Source organism: Bacillus rossius, chromosome 14 (genome assembly GCF_032445375.1).
Source record: "Bacillus rossius redtenbacheri isolate Brsri chromosome 14, Brsri_v3, whole genome shotgun sequence".
Lineage (NCBI taxonomy): Eukaryota > Metazoa > Arthropoda > Insecta > Phasmatodea > Bacillidae > Bacillus > Bacillus rossius.
Window position 1 is genome coordinate 20,293,385 of NC_086341.1, and position 17,202 is coordinate 20,310,586.

Below are 17,202 nucleotides of genomic sequence, written 5' to 3' on the forward strand. Positions count from 1 at the left end.
TGCAAAGTTAATCCTGGAAAGCTATATAGGGAAAGGTTTACCTATTTACCTACCAAGGACTTTTAACTTTTGGAGGTACGCAAAGAATAAATGCCTGGATGAGAATCCGAACCCAGTATTACAGCGAACACTAATTTTGTTAGAAATAAATTTTTTTTTTATCATGGTAATGTACTGATTTACAAATATCTGAAGTGTGACGTGAATATTTCTGATCCGTTTCCACAGAGCAGTGTTTCCTGTGCAGGAGCGAGTTCGTGGCGGGGGATCTCTCCCCGGGGCTGACTTTGAGGAACGGAACCTGCACGGGCATGACCGGCGCCGTCCAGAGGAACGAGGTCCACGTGATCCTGTCGCTCATGAAGCTGACGTCACCGCGGCTGCGCTGCGGGCACTGGCCCACCCCCTGGGCGTCCGTCAGGTGCGCGCGCTCCGAGCCCACAACACGATGGGAAGACTACGATTCACTCGTCCTTCTGGATAGACCAAAATACTCACGTTGGCAAGCCTTCTTTTCACAGACGAGAGAGCCAAACCCGAAGTTCATGCTCGCTTTTTTTTTCCGTACAACAACAGGTGTATTTATTTGGGGGAAACCGTTTACATGATTTCACAGTATCTTTAATGTAGCTATCCTAACCAAATCAACCGTCCACAATGTTTTAAAGTATTTATAATGTAGCTAATCTAATTAACCATTAGTTATCATGAGTAGTATATGTTTTTACAATGAACAAAAAAAAAACGAAGATGCACGATCGGGCGTTTGGCTCTCTCGTCTGTTGAAAGACGTGAGTATTCGGGTATGTCCAGAAGGACGAGTGAATCGTAGGCTTCCCGAACACGATAGTCCGTAGCCCGTCCGCTTACACATGTCGCCAACTGTTGAATAAACATAAATTAAAATAGATTTAATTAAATTTTTTTTTGTTTTTTAATTGTTATTGTATATTAGTCTCCTAGAAAATGTATTTCAAAATCCACCGTTTCAAAGCAAACATAAACTTATTCCCAGTTCCCCTATGTACAGTCCGTGGTCGTTCTCGCTTAAAACGCATTCGCTTTCTTGTTTTCATCAATTGTGGTTAAAAACCATGTTTAAAAAATAATAATTTCAAACTGAAGAACACAATTCTTACACCTCGATTATCCCCCTCCCCCCCCTCCCCCACCGCCCGGATACTCCAATTATGTAATTGATAATATTTCTCAAAAACGTTTCCTTAACATTTATTTTTTGAAGAAAACATTGTTAATATTGTCTTTATTTTTCTCCATAGTAAAATTTCACGCGTGGATGAATATATTCAGGAAAATATGTTTATAAGTAGTTAATAAGGACTAGGGTTGTGTGGATGTAAAATTACTTTAACGATATTAAAATTATTCGCAGTTAAAGAACTTTACACTGCGAAGTCACACGATCGAATTTAAACATCACGTCACGAATTTAACTAACGAGGAACCAAGTTTTTCCGAGCCCACCATAGACTGTGTATAACCATGCAACATTTACCATCTCCCCTACAGTTATATCATTTTTTTTATAATCTGCAATAAATTTAAGTTTGCTCCGAGATCATGGTCGGTGATGATTTCAGCCTACGCATCCTGCTGAGCCTGCCGGAAGGAGAAGAGCCCGCCGCAAGGGACCGCCACGTGCACGGGTTCCCGCTCAGCGTCTGGTTGTCGGTGGTCGCCTGCGCTCTGCTCCTGGGGTTGGGCCTGGCCGCGTCCATCCTCTGGGCGCCCGGCGTCGACCGAGACCGGCGTCGGCCAACGAGCCGCCTCCCGGTGCTCGCCGAGGCCGTGCAGGCCACCGCGGGAGCCATCGTGTGCCAGCAAGGTGGGGTCTCTCTCCTCTGCAACCTTCCCCCTCTTCCTTCACAACCAGCCAACCAGCCTTCCACCCCGCCGCCGTGTGCCAGCAAGGTGGGGTCCCTCTCCTCACCAACCTTCCCCCCACCAGCTAGCCTTCCACCCCGCCACCGTGTGCCAGCAAGGTGGGGTCTCTCTCCACTGCAACCTTCCCCCCACCAGCTAGACTTCCACCCCGCCGCCGTGAGCCAGCAAGGTGGGGTCGCTCTCCTCTGCAACCTTCCCCCCACCAGCTAGCCTTCCACCCCGCCGTGTGCCAGGAAGGTGGGGTCTCTCTCCTCTGCAACCTTCCCCCCACAAGCTAGCCTTCCACCCTGCCGTATGCCAGCAAGGTGGGGTCTCTCTCCTCTGCAACCTTCCCCCTCTTCCTTCACAACCAGCCAACCAGCCTTCCACCCCGCCGCCGTGTGCCAGCAAGGTGGGGTCCCTCTGCTCACCAACCTTCCCCCCACCAGCTAGCCTTCCACCCCGCCACCGTGTGCCAGCAAGGTGGGGTCTCTCTCCACTGCAACCTTCCCCCCACCAGCTAGCCTTCCACCCCGCCACCGTGTGCTAGCAAGGTGGGGTCTCTCTCCTCTGCAACCTTCCCCCCACAAGCTAGCCTTCCACCCTGCCGTGTGCCAGCAAGGTGGGGTCTCTCTCCTCTGCAACCTTCCCCCCACCAGCAAGCTGTTTAGCCCCCCGCCGTGTGCCAGTAAGGTGGGGTGTATCTCCTTTGCAACCTTCCCCTCACCAGCTAGCCTTCCACCCCGCCGCCATGTGCCAGTAAGGTGGGGTCTCTCTCCTCTGCAACCTTCCCCCCACCAGCTAGCCATCCACCCCGCCACCGTGTGCTAGCAAGGTGGGGTCTCTCTCCTCTGCAACCTTCCCCCCACCAGCTAGCCTTCCACCCCGCCACCGTGTGCAAGCAAGGTGGGGTCTCTATCCTCTGCAACCTTCCCCCTCACCAGCTAGCCTTCCACCCAGCCACCTCTGTGCGCCAGCAAGGTAGGGTCTCTCTCCTCTGCAACATTCCCCCCACCAGCTAGCCTTCCACCCCGCCGCAGTGTGCCAGCAAGGTGGGGTCTCTCTCCTCTGCAACCTTCCCCCCACCAGCTAGCCGTCCACCCCGCCACCGTGTGCTAGCAAGGTGGGGTCTCTCTCCTCTGCAACCTTCCCCCCACCAGCTAGCCTTCCACCCCGCCACCGTGTGCAAGCAAGGTGGGGTCTCTCTCCTCTGCAACCTTCCCCCCACCAGCTAGCCTTCCACCCCGCCACCGTGTGCTAGCAAGGTGAGGTCTCTCTCCTCTGCAACCTTCCCCCCACCAGCTAGCCTTCCACCCCACCAGCGTGTGCAAGCAAGGTGGGGTCTCTCTCCTCTGCAACCTTCCCCCCACCAGCTAGCCTTCCACCCCGCCACCGTGTGCTAGCAAGGTGGGGTCTCTCTCCTCTGCAACCTTCCCCCCACCAGCTAGCCATCCACCCCGCCACCGTGTGCAAGCAAGGTGGGGTCTCTCTCCTCTGCAAACTCCCCCCCACCAGCTAGCCTTCCACCCCGCCACCCTGCGCCAGAAAGGTGGTGTCCCTCTCCTATGCAACCTAACTCCCTCTCTCATACCCAACACCATTCTTAAGAGTATGACAAAACAAACCAATTTTAACAGAAGCTTGTTGACAAAACTAAAAAAAACCACAGTAAAACAGAAAAAACCCAACCAAAAACCACAAAATTAAAAATATTACCTTGGAAACCCATTGGGTTTTCCTTGACGACAAAAAAATTAAAAAACGCATCGATGCTTTCATCTTCGAAGAATGAACTTTCTTTGCAAAAACCTTTCCAATAAAACCCCAATTTAATGTCCCACCTTCCTGGGCTCTCTTTTATGTTTTCATATATATAATTTATGATTTTATGGGTTTAGCTTATGATTTGTTATGATGGTTGATTAAATCAAGACATACTGGTTTTAGTTATTTTATATAATGCATAAGTATCATTATGGTTACATGGAATGAGCTGCAAGGAGTTGCTAAGTATTAACATATAAACCTCGTTCAGTCACTCCCTCGACGCATCGCGCGGATCTGAGGTGTCTGGACGAGCGGCGAACGACGCTACCCGGGAGAGCCAACTCGCTCGGCGACCGTCCACCGTCCAGACGCTCTCTCTCTCTCTCTCTCTCTCTCTCTCTCTCTCTCTCTCTCTCTCTCTCTCTCTCTCTCTCTCGATGAGGCTCGACGCCGCTCCCCGTGGCCTCGGCGGAAGGCGTACGGCCAGAGATGGAAGCACCTGTTCGTACCTGGTTCCTCTTGTTTCAAAACCTCGAGGATACTGCGCCGTTGGCAGTGTCCTGCAGTTTCACGTCTCGCTGCCCTGGACTGAGGACTGTCGCCGGCTGCCCTTGCGACACAAGTCCGCTGCGTTGCACTTAATACCTACTGGGACACATTCCCTGCAGGTGTTTTTACTCCTCTGCTACTGACTGTGGCGTAAGTCGCCGATAACAACACATGCAATGTGCAGAACTTCAGGAGAGAAATAAAAACCAAACTAGTTTATGTTTATGAGCATCATTCAAGATTGATAGTTCTGTTTTTGGTTTTAGAATTTTTTTTTGAAGTTATACTTCTAATGTGACTTCCAACAAGGTTGCGTTAAACGATTAACGCTACCATGGAGAATAACGCTACCATGGAGAATTATTTGTATGCAATTAAAAACTATTTTTAATGATGCCAAAGAAGTATAACTTCTCACGCGCGTATCTAAGTACACGCACCCATTTTTTTGACTATAGGTGTTTTTAGAAAAGTTGAAATGACTAAAATGTGTGTTTTAAGTATATATATGTGGAATGAGACACCCGGTACAGATACTTGAAAGCAAAGAGGGTCTTGCATTACACCTCTATGTTGATCTCTCTGCAGTGCCGGCCCGACCGTGGTAGTTGTCCCGTGCGCGGTTCGTCCAGAGGACTCTTGTTGCAGCCTACCACGGCACGCCGCACACCTGCTCCGCCCGCCTGGTCCTGCTGCTGTGCTACGCGACCGGCATAGTGCTCATGACGTCCTACTCGGGGCGGGCGGTGTCTCGCTCCGCCGTGCGGAGGGACAGGCTGCCTTTCGCCTCGCTCGAAGGGATGCGCGCCAGCGGGGAGGGATACGAGCTGGGCATGATCGCCAACAGCTCCTCCCACCAGATGTTCCGCGTGAGTTCTTTTTGACGTGACAACGTCCAATAAATCGATGAACGCCGGCTGCACGCACGAAAAAGTGTCCCGTTACGCACATTTTTCCGTTACGCTGTGTCCTGTTACGCTCATTGTTCCGTTACGCTGTGTCCCATTACACTCATTGTTCCGTTAAGCTGTGTTCCGTTACGCTGTCGGCGAGTGCAGTAATAATAGGTTATGTTACAATTGACTAAAAACTTATGGTGATTCATATAATTGATGCTAGATATTTGATTACACTTTATTTATATGAAAACTTCTTCATAATTATATTTAAACTTTATAGCTAAACGCCAGTTTTTAAAATTAATTACAAGTCATCTACAAGTGAACTGTTTCGTCGACTGTTTATAAAGTGAAGTGAAAAGTTAATGTGGTTTTCATTACAACAATTTCGGCAATAAAGGTTACTAGTATCATTTCAAGTATTTATTCTTTTATTATTAAAATAAAAAATTATTCAATTTTATTCATAAAAGTATGCAATCAATTCATCAATGTTTTGTTATGACGTTGTCACGTTAAACTATCATCCGTAAACCGACTTTACAGACAACCAATTTTTTTTCTAACCTAACTAAATACTAAGTGTATTTGGGAGGGGTCTGGGTTAGGGAGAGACTCTAAGTGCGTCTCAGGCCAAAGTCTATAAGCTCTAATCATGCAGGTTTTAAGCCATGCAGGAGAGGAAGCATGCATAATGTGCTAGGAAGGGGATTGGCCAGCGATGGCAGCAATTGGCGCCATGACTAACTTCCCGCACTGACTATTCTAGAGTAAAACTAGATAAGTTGGGCCCAGGTAAAACCTGCATAGATAACGGGAAAACCCTGGGCTCTGACATGCGGGATGCAAAAGTTTCATGCGTTAGTATCAAGCAGGATCCTTACGGGAAACAGAAGGATGGTTCCGGAAGAAGAGTTGGACAGAGTTAAAAAAGAGTCTACCATGCGGGGGGTTTAAGGAAGTGTGAAGAAAGTTGAGTTGAATAATTAAAACGCTGGATTAAACGCTGCAATTGTTTGTTATGCAGTGTTACGCCCCTCGTGCCTCAAAATTAAATTATTTTAAATTAATTAAAAAGAGCCTTGGAAACTTGCTGGGTAAGAATAATAAGAAATATAAAGTTATTGACCAGAGGTGGCACGAGGTGGAGAACAAAACAATTTGGAACTCCCTGCACACAAGCAACTTGGGAGCTGGTGGATCGTTTAAGGGAAGAAGGTATATCATAAATAAATTTACACTACACAAGTAGCTTGGTCTACAGGTTCCCTGTTTTATTTAAAAAATGTAAATAATGAATTCTGTTTTCAATTTGATTTGGCATTTGTAAGTTTCCCAATTAATGATATTAACAATATATTTAAGTTTTTCGAGAATGGGCCGGCCCGATATTATTATAACAACACATACTCAACTTTAACAACAAACAATTACATAAACAAAAATTTATAAGTATCACACCAAAATTTGATTCGTCCAATGATTACATCGATAATTAGTTTTATTCATTCTACATGTTCTTCAGGAAAGCACTGTTCGCTGGTAGACTATTCATTCGATTAATGTAGTTCGTAGCTAGAAAGTGGGAGGGGGGGAGTGTTGATTTTACATTACCACCCGGGTCTTCAAAAAATAACGTCGGGTCGCGGAAACATCTCTTCTAACGTGACCCGCAGTGGAGGTGCAGGACAACGAGCTGGGAGCAATTTGTCTCTCCAGCACTTCGACCCTGTCTGAAACCCAAGTCAAATTCAAAACGAATTAGACCTGCTTCCAGACAGTCATACACCGTCGGCGCAAAAGGCCAACAAACGGGAATGTGGGGGAAAAGGCCGGATTACTCGCCAAACAGGGTGTAGAGTTCGGAGCTCACTAGGTGTCTCGCGCCGACATCAGGATGCCGCGGACCGAGAAGTCGCGGATGCGCGGACAAAACCAAAAATTTAGAAGAAAAAAAAAAACTAAAACTTTAAAATTAGAGACATGACTTGAACTAATTACTACTACTGATCGGCTACTGTACAAATGGGATCACATCCCTTAGAGCAACTGACTACATCTCTTCTGCACACGAATTCGCAATTCCCGCGAAAAGCCTCCTAGCGCAGAGGACGCCGAGAGGACGTGGTCAGTAGCCGCGATCAGAGGACTGAGTGCCGCAATGGCGGACAAAGCTCCTAATTAAATCGGGTGGTGAGGCCCTAGGTCAAAGGAGGGGGAAGGTTCGGTTCTAGGCCGAAAATTTCCGAAGGTGCCCGAGTGGTTGTACGCACGACTTCAGTAGTTCGCGCCAAAGAGCGACTGCTGCGGTCTCTACCGGCAGGTACAGGAAGCAACAAACAATCGACTTCTACAGGTCGGGAGGAAGAAGCATAGGGCCATAAGGCGTAGCGGCGCTGCGCTCTGGCGGCATAAAGGGGAACTAACGGAGGCGGTGAACTGACTCGCCGCCAGGTGTCACGAGCGTAGTCTCAGCTCGCTGGCCACCATGGGTGAAGTTGCTTTTTTCTGCCGCTAGGTGTTGCGGAGGTCTCTTTAGGACCAGGGAGAAGGTCCTTGAAATAGGCCATCGTCCCGTCAGGTCACTGCTCCTAGCTTTATTTCTCAGAACTAATGTGAGGTGGAGAGAGAGGAAGGGGGGACAGAAAACGCCACTCCGCTGGGAACACAGCTCCACTGGAGCCCCATTCGTGACAAGACTTACTACTCTCAGCAGGTCTCTGAGAAGTAGCAGCTTGCAGCCCAGAAGCTGCTCTATGCAGTTTTGATCATGAAGAGAAATAATATTACAAACTCGGGACGTGACTGCAGGCGAGAGAAATTTTAAGCTGGTTGCCAGCCAAGTATTAGATCTACAAAATATCAGATACGTCTCTGGGAAAGGTGCTTCAGACTACTGGCACAAAGTTTAAACACGAGGCGTACACCGGCCTAACAAAAAGTAAATCGCCCCCTTGTAACCAAATAAAATTAGAAAAATAAAATTTCCAAAATTAATTTAAAATTATAGTAAAATTAGAAAAAAAAAGTGTCAAAATTCCTAATTTCCGGCACAGCAGCGTGTGATTCAAAGTTTCGGGCCTTTCAGAAACATGGCCGGCACTTGAGGTGAGGCCAGCCAGGCGACCCATGCCATCAGACATGAGGGTCAGTACAAACACAACAGGCAGAGAACCCGAGGGGGGCCCGACCATACACCTGCGTGCTTCGCACTATTTTGAATCAGCACTATGGTTTTTGGGCGCGAGAGGTCCGCGAGAGTTCCTGGTCCTGCGCGTTTTATAACCCGGCAACTTAGTAATTATTGACCTTGGAAATTTCCGTTCCTCGCAGCTCCTCCCTCCCTAACTTCCACCCCTCCTACCTCTCCGAATCGTCTGCAGGTAGGGGAGGGCCACTCCTCCCTCAAGGACAACGTACACGAACACACTTCACTCTCTTTTGCGATGTTGTTGGAAGGTATTCCCACCAACGCGACACCGCGTCGTGTAATACCGACCCGCGAAGCACCATCTCGGGAGCGGCGTATCCGGGCAGCGCACAACTGGCAACTGATCCCCTCCACTCCACTCCACTCCGCTGGAATCACGTGACCGCCGCCTGACACTGGGGTCTGCGCAGGTCGGAAGTTGCCGGACTATATACCCTCGGCGGCTGTTGGCTCACGCTTCAAGGGATCTGCACCCCCAAAGGGTCGAAACCAAACCCTACACCTTGAATGTAAACTTAAGTTTTAACTGACTTAGTACATCAGCTGGTTTTTAAATAAATCCATTCTAATTGGGGAATAACTGCTGATAAATCAGAGTAATCTAATCACGGGAATTAGCTGTAATAAAAATCCACTGTTATAAGTAGAGACGTTCCTACAAATGTTTAGTAAAAATGTTTCTTATTTGGAATTTTTTATGTCCGTCACACGATTTTTATTCTTCTGAACGAAACAATATATAAAATGGTAATCCTCGCAGTTTATGAAAAATGTTTGCCTTAAACTGAAAATTAACGTTTAATATTGTGTAGATTTTTTTTCTCTACGTGTTTGAACACACACTGTTGGTCCCTGTACGGTGTTCTTGCGGTGGTCAACTACCCTTGAAGATAGCTGTGACAGAGCACGCCGAAACGTCGGGTAACCATTGATTATACAGACGTGGTCACATCCCAGAAATCAATAAGTAGTTAGTGACTCTGACTACTAAATACGATCCACACATCAGTTTGATAGGTACCGATCAACAAATGGAAGAACAACTAGCATGACGAGGACTTCTTAGATCTGGAGGACTCTCCGAATAATTTTTTTTGGTAAACAAGAAATGGTAAGTTTTGATCGCGGCAACACTGTGCGCAGAGATCCAAGGTTAAAAAAATTCAAACACCTTCCATACTTTCGACTGATTGTACGCAGTATTTTTAAATATTGAGAAAAACCTTCCCTTCCCCTCACGCCAACCGAAGCGGCCCCACAAACGTCGAGGCGAAGGCCTCATCTGGCAACCCCGCCTCCAACGCAGCGCTGCGGTTACGTCAGCAGTGCCGGCTAGCCAATCAGCGCCTTCGCCGACGAGTTGTTTTGGAGGAAGAACCCCGCCAAACTCCCTATTCTGCCTCACGCTTATATTCCAGCACGGAAAAAATTGCGAACACTGTTGCCAAAGTGACACTAGCCGGATTGTTAACATTAAAAAAATATTATTAACAATTCTAAAATTACAGCAAGTTTCAAACTTTTTTAAGGTATATTTCGAATAAATAGTACATATTTTAGCCATTACCATAGAGAAACTTTAGGGAAAAAAATTTATATAAATATATATAACATTTTAGGAACACGATAACAGCTGTAATTCAACACAAATCGCTTCCAAACTAATACATAAAATATAATCATGGAAAATTTCGGTCGAGTCCGACCAAAGAAGTAGAAATGGGGAAGGTTTTTTGAAAAACAGAAAAATCGCTATGACTTCCATAATCTGATGAATATCACATCCGTTTGAACGTATTATAACTCGTAGGGGTAATACCAAAAGCCTTTGTCTAAATACATTTTTGATACGACCAACCATAACTACAAGGGGTAGAAAAATAACAAGAATTGAAGGACAAAAAATTAATAACTCCCTTAGTAACTACAATATCAAATACGTTAAAACTGTTTGTAACCCTTATAAATATTACCTAAAACATTTGTCTAAAATAATTTTTGATACAACTTACCATTAGTGAAAAGGGTGGATAAAAAGGGGTTAAAATTAAAATAATATCTACCTTACTAATGACACCATCAAATCCGTTGAAATTGTTTGTAAATCTTATGATTTTTATATAAAACTTTTGTCTGAAACAGTTTTTGATAACATGAGCCTTGCTGCTGGGAGTTGAAAAAACAGGGATAAAATTAAAAATATTTTCATAATATCCATGTACACTATCAAATTCGTTCTAATTTATTGCAAAACCATGAGTTATTGTCTAAGATTTCGCAGGATATGATTTTGTATACAACCTAACATTACTGTAAAGGGTGGAATGAATTGGCTGACTAAAAAAAATCATGACCCCGTTAGTAGACACATATATATCCGTTAAATAGGTTTGAAACCCTACAAATATTACTTAAAACATTAGTCTGAAATAATTTCTGATACAACCAACCAGTGCAAAGCGTGTATAAAGAGGTTAAAATACGAAAATAAATTCATAACTCCCTTAATAAGCACACCATCAAATCCATTTATAATTATAGTAAAACTTAAAATTGTTATCTAAAACATTTCTCTAAAACAATTTTTGATAATACAAACAATTCTTGCAATGGTTTAAAAAAAATAACTGGGGTTGTAATAACAAAATAAATAAAATATCACTAACATGTACGCTATCGAATTCATTCTTATTTTTGTTTAAGTTTCTAAATATTGTGTAAACGTTTAGTTAAAATTAATTTTTATCTAACAAAACATAACTGCAAGAGGTGGAAATAACAAGGTCTGGAAGTATACTATTACATCCGTTATAATATGTTAAATATATTCTAAACTTCATCTAAAATTTTAGCTGAAACCATTTTTGATGAAACTAATAAAATTTTTAAAGAATTCAAAACTCTTTCAGAATTAAATCCGTTCGAATTTATTTTAAAACATCTTATCTTAAACCTTAGTGCAAAGCCAATTTTATACGATCACGCAAGTGATGAAAAATTATTTTTTAAAGGACAAAAAAAAAATCCAATAATTACCTTAGATGGCATAATACATAATTCGTTCTAAGCTATTCAATTATGGATGTATTTAGTTAAAAATATTAAAAAAAATTCCTTGCAAGAAAAATGAGAAAATGTTTAATTGATCATTTTGTAATATTAGATAACATAAATATATTATGTACATCAAGTTATTAAAATGTTGCAGAATTTTGTATAAGTTTCCAAAATATTTTAAGAAGAAATAGGCACTTCGAAATCTACGTACGCCTGTAGGCTGTGCCGAAATGGATTTTTATTTTATATTAGAATGCTGATTTACCGAAGACTATATATGTGTCTGTTGACAGTATTATTTAAGCTATAGTCATTCTGAAAAAATAAACGTATAATTCAATGCTAAACCCCAAATATTATTTTACAGTAGATACTTGTAGCAGTCAGTCGCTCTCAATAACTAGCAATTCCGCAAAATAATGTGATATACTCTAAACGTAAAAAAGCCAAGAAATTAAAAGATATAAAAAATTGTCAAAATAAAAGTTGAAACTAAGATGAGGTCTTTCAATTATGACTCCTTAGACATTAATTTTTTCTTTTTTCAGATGATGCTCTTGATGAAGTACGACATGACAATGCATTTCCCAAATTCTCATTCTAAATTTCACTTCTAAAAATACAATGTTTCATAACATAATAAATTTTCATTAGATTACACAGTTTTCTGAAATTTTGTAGTCATATATATGTGTGTGTGTATATATATATATGGCAAAATAGCACCCCTAAACAAGGACAGCGTCAATGGCAGAAATCTTGCATTGGGAAAAGAGAGTAAATGTACATTTGTAAACTAAGGATGAGACACCCTAGAGGAGAGAGAATATTTCGTCCGCGGCCCCTAGCCGCATCTGAAGTAGGCAACCTACCACGCTGTGCTGTTCGCCGTGTAATCTACGACATTTGCCCTAGGCGCACCGTCGAGGCGCACAAAATCATTGTTCTTATCCCTTCGTCTCTTTCCTTACTCACTCACGTAACCAGAACTTAAAAAAATTAAATTAAAATTAGCACAAAAAATTCAAAACATTTTTTGTATAATACTGCATACCATATTTATTAAAAAAATATTATCGAGATATTCAACAATTATTAGCTAATGCAAAGTAAACTAAAATATATTAATTGCATACTATGTCATTTGAAAACAATACAAAATAAAATATTATATGTTTTTGTTTTGCTGATGATAACAAAAATAAGAACACAAATTCGTTACAACCTGGTTAACATATTTAACAAAGCATTTCTATCTATTATAAAAATTTTTTTACATATAACATCAATTAAAATTGCGTTGAATATGTAAAGTTTGATAAAAATAATTTTATTACAGAAGTTTCTTCATATCAATTTTTTCATGTTAAATTTTGAGCACTTTTATCTCGAAACAAAAACCTAATATTATTAATAAATTAAATTACAAAATCTTTTTTTAAATTAATATATTTATATAACAAAGTCCATAATTAATTTTAAGATGCAAAAGATACAATGAATTTAAGTTACGGAATTACTCTTATTAAATTGATGTGATTAAATTGTGTCCCTATTATTTTGAAGTTATATTTCTTTAGGCATGTTATGAAAAAATGAAAAGAGTATAAATTTTTACCATGCGCGCACAGTATGCAAAAACAATCGACATGGTTACAAAGGGCTACATAACAATAAAATTTAAATATGTTCTTTGAAATAAATTATTTTAGTGATTGTTTTTAAATGCTAGTTCAATTAATTAAAAACATAACTATAAGTTGTAAAAATTGTGTTAATAAACTTTTTAAAGAGTATTTTCGAGTATATTTATATAATTGAGTTATGTTTACATATGCATAACTATGTCAGGTTGCTTATAAGCTTCCGTTGTCACAGGCAGGGAGTGTCTGTGGAAGGTTTAGTTGTCTCCTGGCCGTTTTCATGGGAATGTTTGTGAGGTTATGTTCCCGTATGTATAATTTAATTTTATTATGTATTATAACTTTGTATTTTGTATTTTATTGTTTTAAAAAAATTAAAATTAATATGTTCGTATGGACATTAACATTTTATATTGATTTTCATTATTAAAAAAATTGATCTTAATTATTTTAACTAAATTAAATAATTATACAGAAATGTTTATATTAATACTTAATATTGAGTATTCATTTAAAAATAATAATTTTATAGTATTTCTAATTTACAACCGTATTTGTACTATTACTGCCGTACATTTAATATTATATTTATATTAATTATTTGCATGCAAAATTAAAGTTAGTTTTTTTTATTACGGTAAATAAGTATAACTTCTACGAACAAATACGAATAAAAGGCACCCATTGTATTTTTTTTTTCATTTCAGAGCTCAACGAGTGGTTTACTGAACAGCATCTACCGCGAGCAGATGGGCCACGACTGGAGAAAGTATCCGGGAACTCAAGAGAAAGCCGTAACGCAATTGTGCAGCAGAGAAAACTACGCGTTCCTCGGTCCTTACGAGCTGATGCGTCCCCAGCTGATGAAAGCAAACTGTAACATCGTCGCCGTACCGGAGCCATTCTCGAGGGTCACTTTCGGCCCGTTGCTTGGAAAAAACAGCCCCTATATTCGCCCTTTGAACAGAGGGTGAGTCTTCACTGTAAAATACGCATACGCTTTAAACCACCAGGATTTCACTCAGATATAAAACGGGTTCCCCCTTGTTTAAATGGTACATTAATTAGATTTCAGAATAAAGACTATTTATGAACATTTTTGTTTTACTTTTCAAATTACTTTAACAATTAATCGCGGAACAGTAAATTTTATAAGGATTATTAGTTTTTAAAAGTTAATATTTTTTGGTAGGGAATATTTAACTCCCAAAGAAAATAAATTGGCAAGCAAAAGTACTTATGGATGTCAGGTAGGATTTCATATAGCACATAATAATACTTTTACTGTAAAATGACACCAAAGCAACTACTGGTTTCCTATGTCACATATATGACACATTGAAAGCAATACTTTTTAAAAAGAAAACTATCTTGAAATTAAAAAAAAAACATTCCAAAAAAAAACATTCATACAGGTCATTAAAATAAACTTACTTCTTAAATTTCTGCCAATACACTCAAAAATAACTCTTTCCAAAATATCTATAAATTTTTGATAAAGTTTGCACTTTTTTTCGTAGAGCAGTTGAAAAATACATTCAGAGGTAAATAACCCACTGTGATTAACTTAATTTCTCAAACTACTAAAATAAGTTGTATTTAACTTTGATATTAAACAAAGAATATTTCTTGCACTTTCAAATACGATTACCATTATTGTAACCCAATAAGTTAACTTCAGCCTGATGATGCCCGCTATAGAAAACACTAGATTTGTTAACTGAAAGGACTTTCTCGATATGAAAGTGGAGATATTTTCTTACTTCGCTATTTTAAAGCATGTTTACTATATTTTTTTTTAAATAGTTCATCTCTACTCAAACTTGTTTGCAGCACTTGACAGATAACTGTGCGCAGAGATTTGATTTGTGGAAATTGGTAAAATAGCTAAGGACACATTTTTGTTGGCAACCAAACCTAAGGAGAATAAAAGGGATAGCAGTAGCATTAAAGCTGGAAACCATTATGTACCAGGCATTACTGTACCGTACTTTAGTTAAATGGTAATGTAAAGGTGGAGTGTGCCTGCCAATCCCCTACTTGGAGTAGAAAAACAAAGAGAAATTCAGAATTGCAAAAAAATATATATATATATATTTGAAAATATTTTGCAAAAATTACTCGGGTTACTAACGAGAGGTAACAGGGAAAGGCTTTACAGGGCTTTCATAAGTGAGTATCACGGCTTCATTCTGTTTCCACACCAAAAATTTATCCATCAAGCTATATTTTACAAAGCGCAGTCATGATTTTATCAAAACGCAGTTTAAAAAAAAAATCACTTAAATTGAATGCCCACGGCATAAATAAAATTTGTTACTTAAACTATTTTTTTTCTTCTTAGAGCCTTTGTAATAATTTTCGCTTTATTACGGATGTGGGGAGTTCCATATACAATAATTAGTGATAAAGTTATTGCGACTCGTGAACTCGTCGCAAAGTTACTAATGTCGGTGCTGCGAAGGAGAAACAGCACTAAAAAAAAAAAATGTGTCCGGGAGTTCTTCCACCTGGCGGAGTTCATGCGAACACTAAAACGAAAATGGCCACTTTTTTCTCGCAGTTCATGAAACAAATCAGTTGTCCGTGAAGCACAGGAGTGACGTTTCCGCAATTCCGTGGCGAATCCAAGCGAAATACACTCGTGCTTGGACATCACCGAAAGTCTGTGGAAATAAATTTCTTCAAAGTTCGACGGCGATCCTCTGACGTCACGCGCCGCGGAGACACGTCCACAGCTCCGTCCGTGACGTCAGCCGAGTCCAACTTACACTAGCTGTGCCTTGGCTAGCAGGAGAAGGCACGCTTAGCTTGCGCTGCCATACCGTTCCGACTCCAAACGAGACGACACAATTTACGTAAGCAAAATTGTCAGTCTAGCCAGCAGGTAGCAGGGATTCTCACTCGAAATGGGAATTGAAGTTGCTCGCTGCCAGCAACAAAGGAGTCCACAGTGAATGTATATTCAGTGAACCAAAAAAAAATTTTTGATCTGCGTTAATGTCCATGGCAAGAAATAATTCTCCTGCGGGCAAAAAAAAACTAGGTACGGCCACAGACTTGCGTGAGACGTTAACAAAAACGTTGGCTCCGGCATTACTTGGTAGTTCGTGGCTAGAGTGGGGCGTGCGAACTGGAGGCTGGGTAGTAGCCACCCCTCTCGGATCGTCGGGCCTCGCGATCCACGTACATCCATCGGGGTGACTGAAATGCTGCCCCTTGGATGGGCAGCCCTTCAGGACTTTTCTGACAGTGGTTAGTTTGTAAAGTAACCTAACCTAACCTAACCTAAACTAACCACTGTCAGAAAAATCCTGAAGGACTGCCCATCCAAGGGGCAACAATTCAGACAACCTTTCAAAAACACTACTGTCAGAACAATCCTGAAGCCTGCCCTTCCAAGGGCAACAATTCAGACAACCTTTCAAAAACACTACTGTCAGAAAAATCCTGATGGGCTGCCCTTCCAAGAGGAAAGTTTTCAGGATTATTTAAACACTTAAAGAAACATGTTTTCAGAAATTGGATGGGCTGCCCTTCCAGTCGCTGTACAAACTAACCACTGTCAGAAAAATCCTGAAGGGCTGCCCATCCAAGGGGCAACAATTCAGCTCCCCCCATCCATCTGGTAGCTCGCTCAGCCACAGGTGTAGTCTCCATGGTAGCAGCGACTACCCCGAGGTGCCGCTCAGCCTGAGCGCCCGCACAAACAAAAATGGGGTGTGGCTGTGTCATGGACATGGCCGTGTGTTGTACGTGAATACGTGTACGTAACAGCTAATATTTTCCATACAAAATATAAAATAACGCAATTTTTTATATTTTAACACCATATATATTCACTGGAACTATTTTACACTAATGTTTTATACGTGCAACCGATAGATTCTGACGAGAGCTGACGATTGAAACTCAAACGAACGTCGTAGCTTCTCCGAGTCAAAAGTTATACTAAATGGAAATCTCGAAACGCAGCCAAAATGACTTTAAAATGGCGGCGCTTCCCCTCTCCGCCGCGTGCTATTGCGTCACAGTCCTCACTTAGCGTAACGAATTCTTTGATCATTTATCTATCCAGTGGTGTAATTAAATTTTGGATAGAGATTATAGATATGTAGCTGCTGTATCCCCCGATTTTGTTATAATTATTTTTTTTTAATTGCCTCCCACTATGGAAGCAATTTTAAAGACG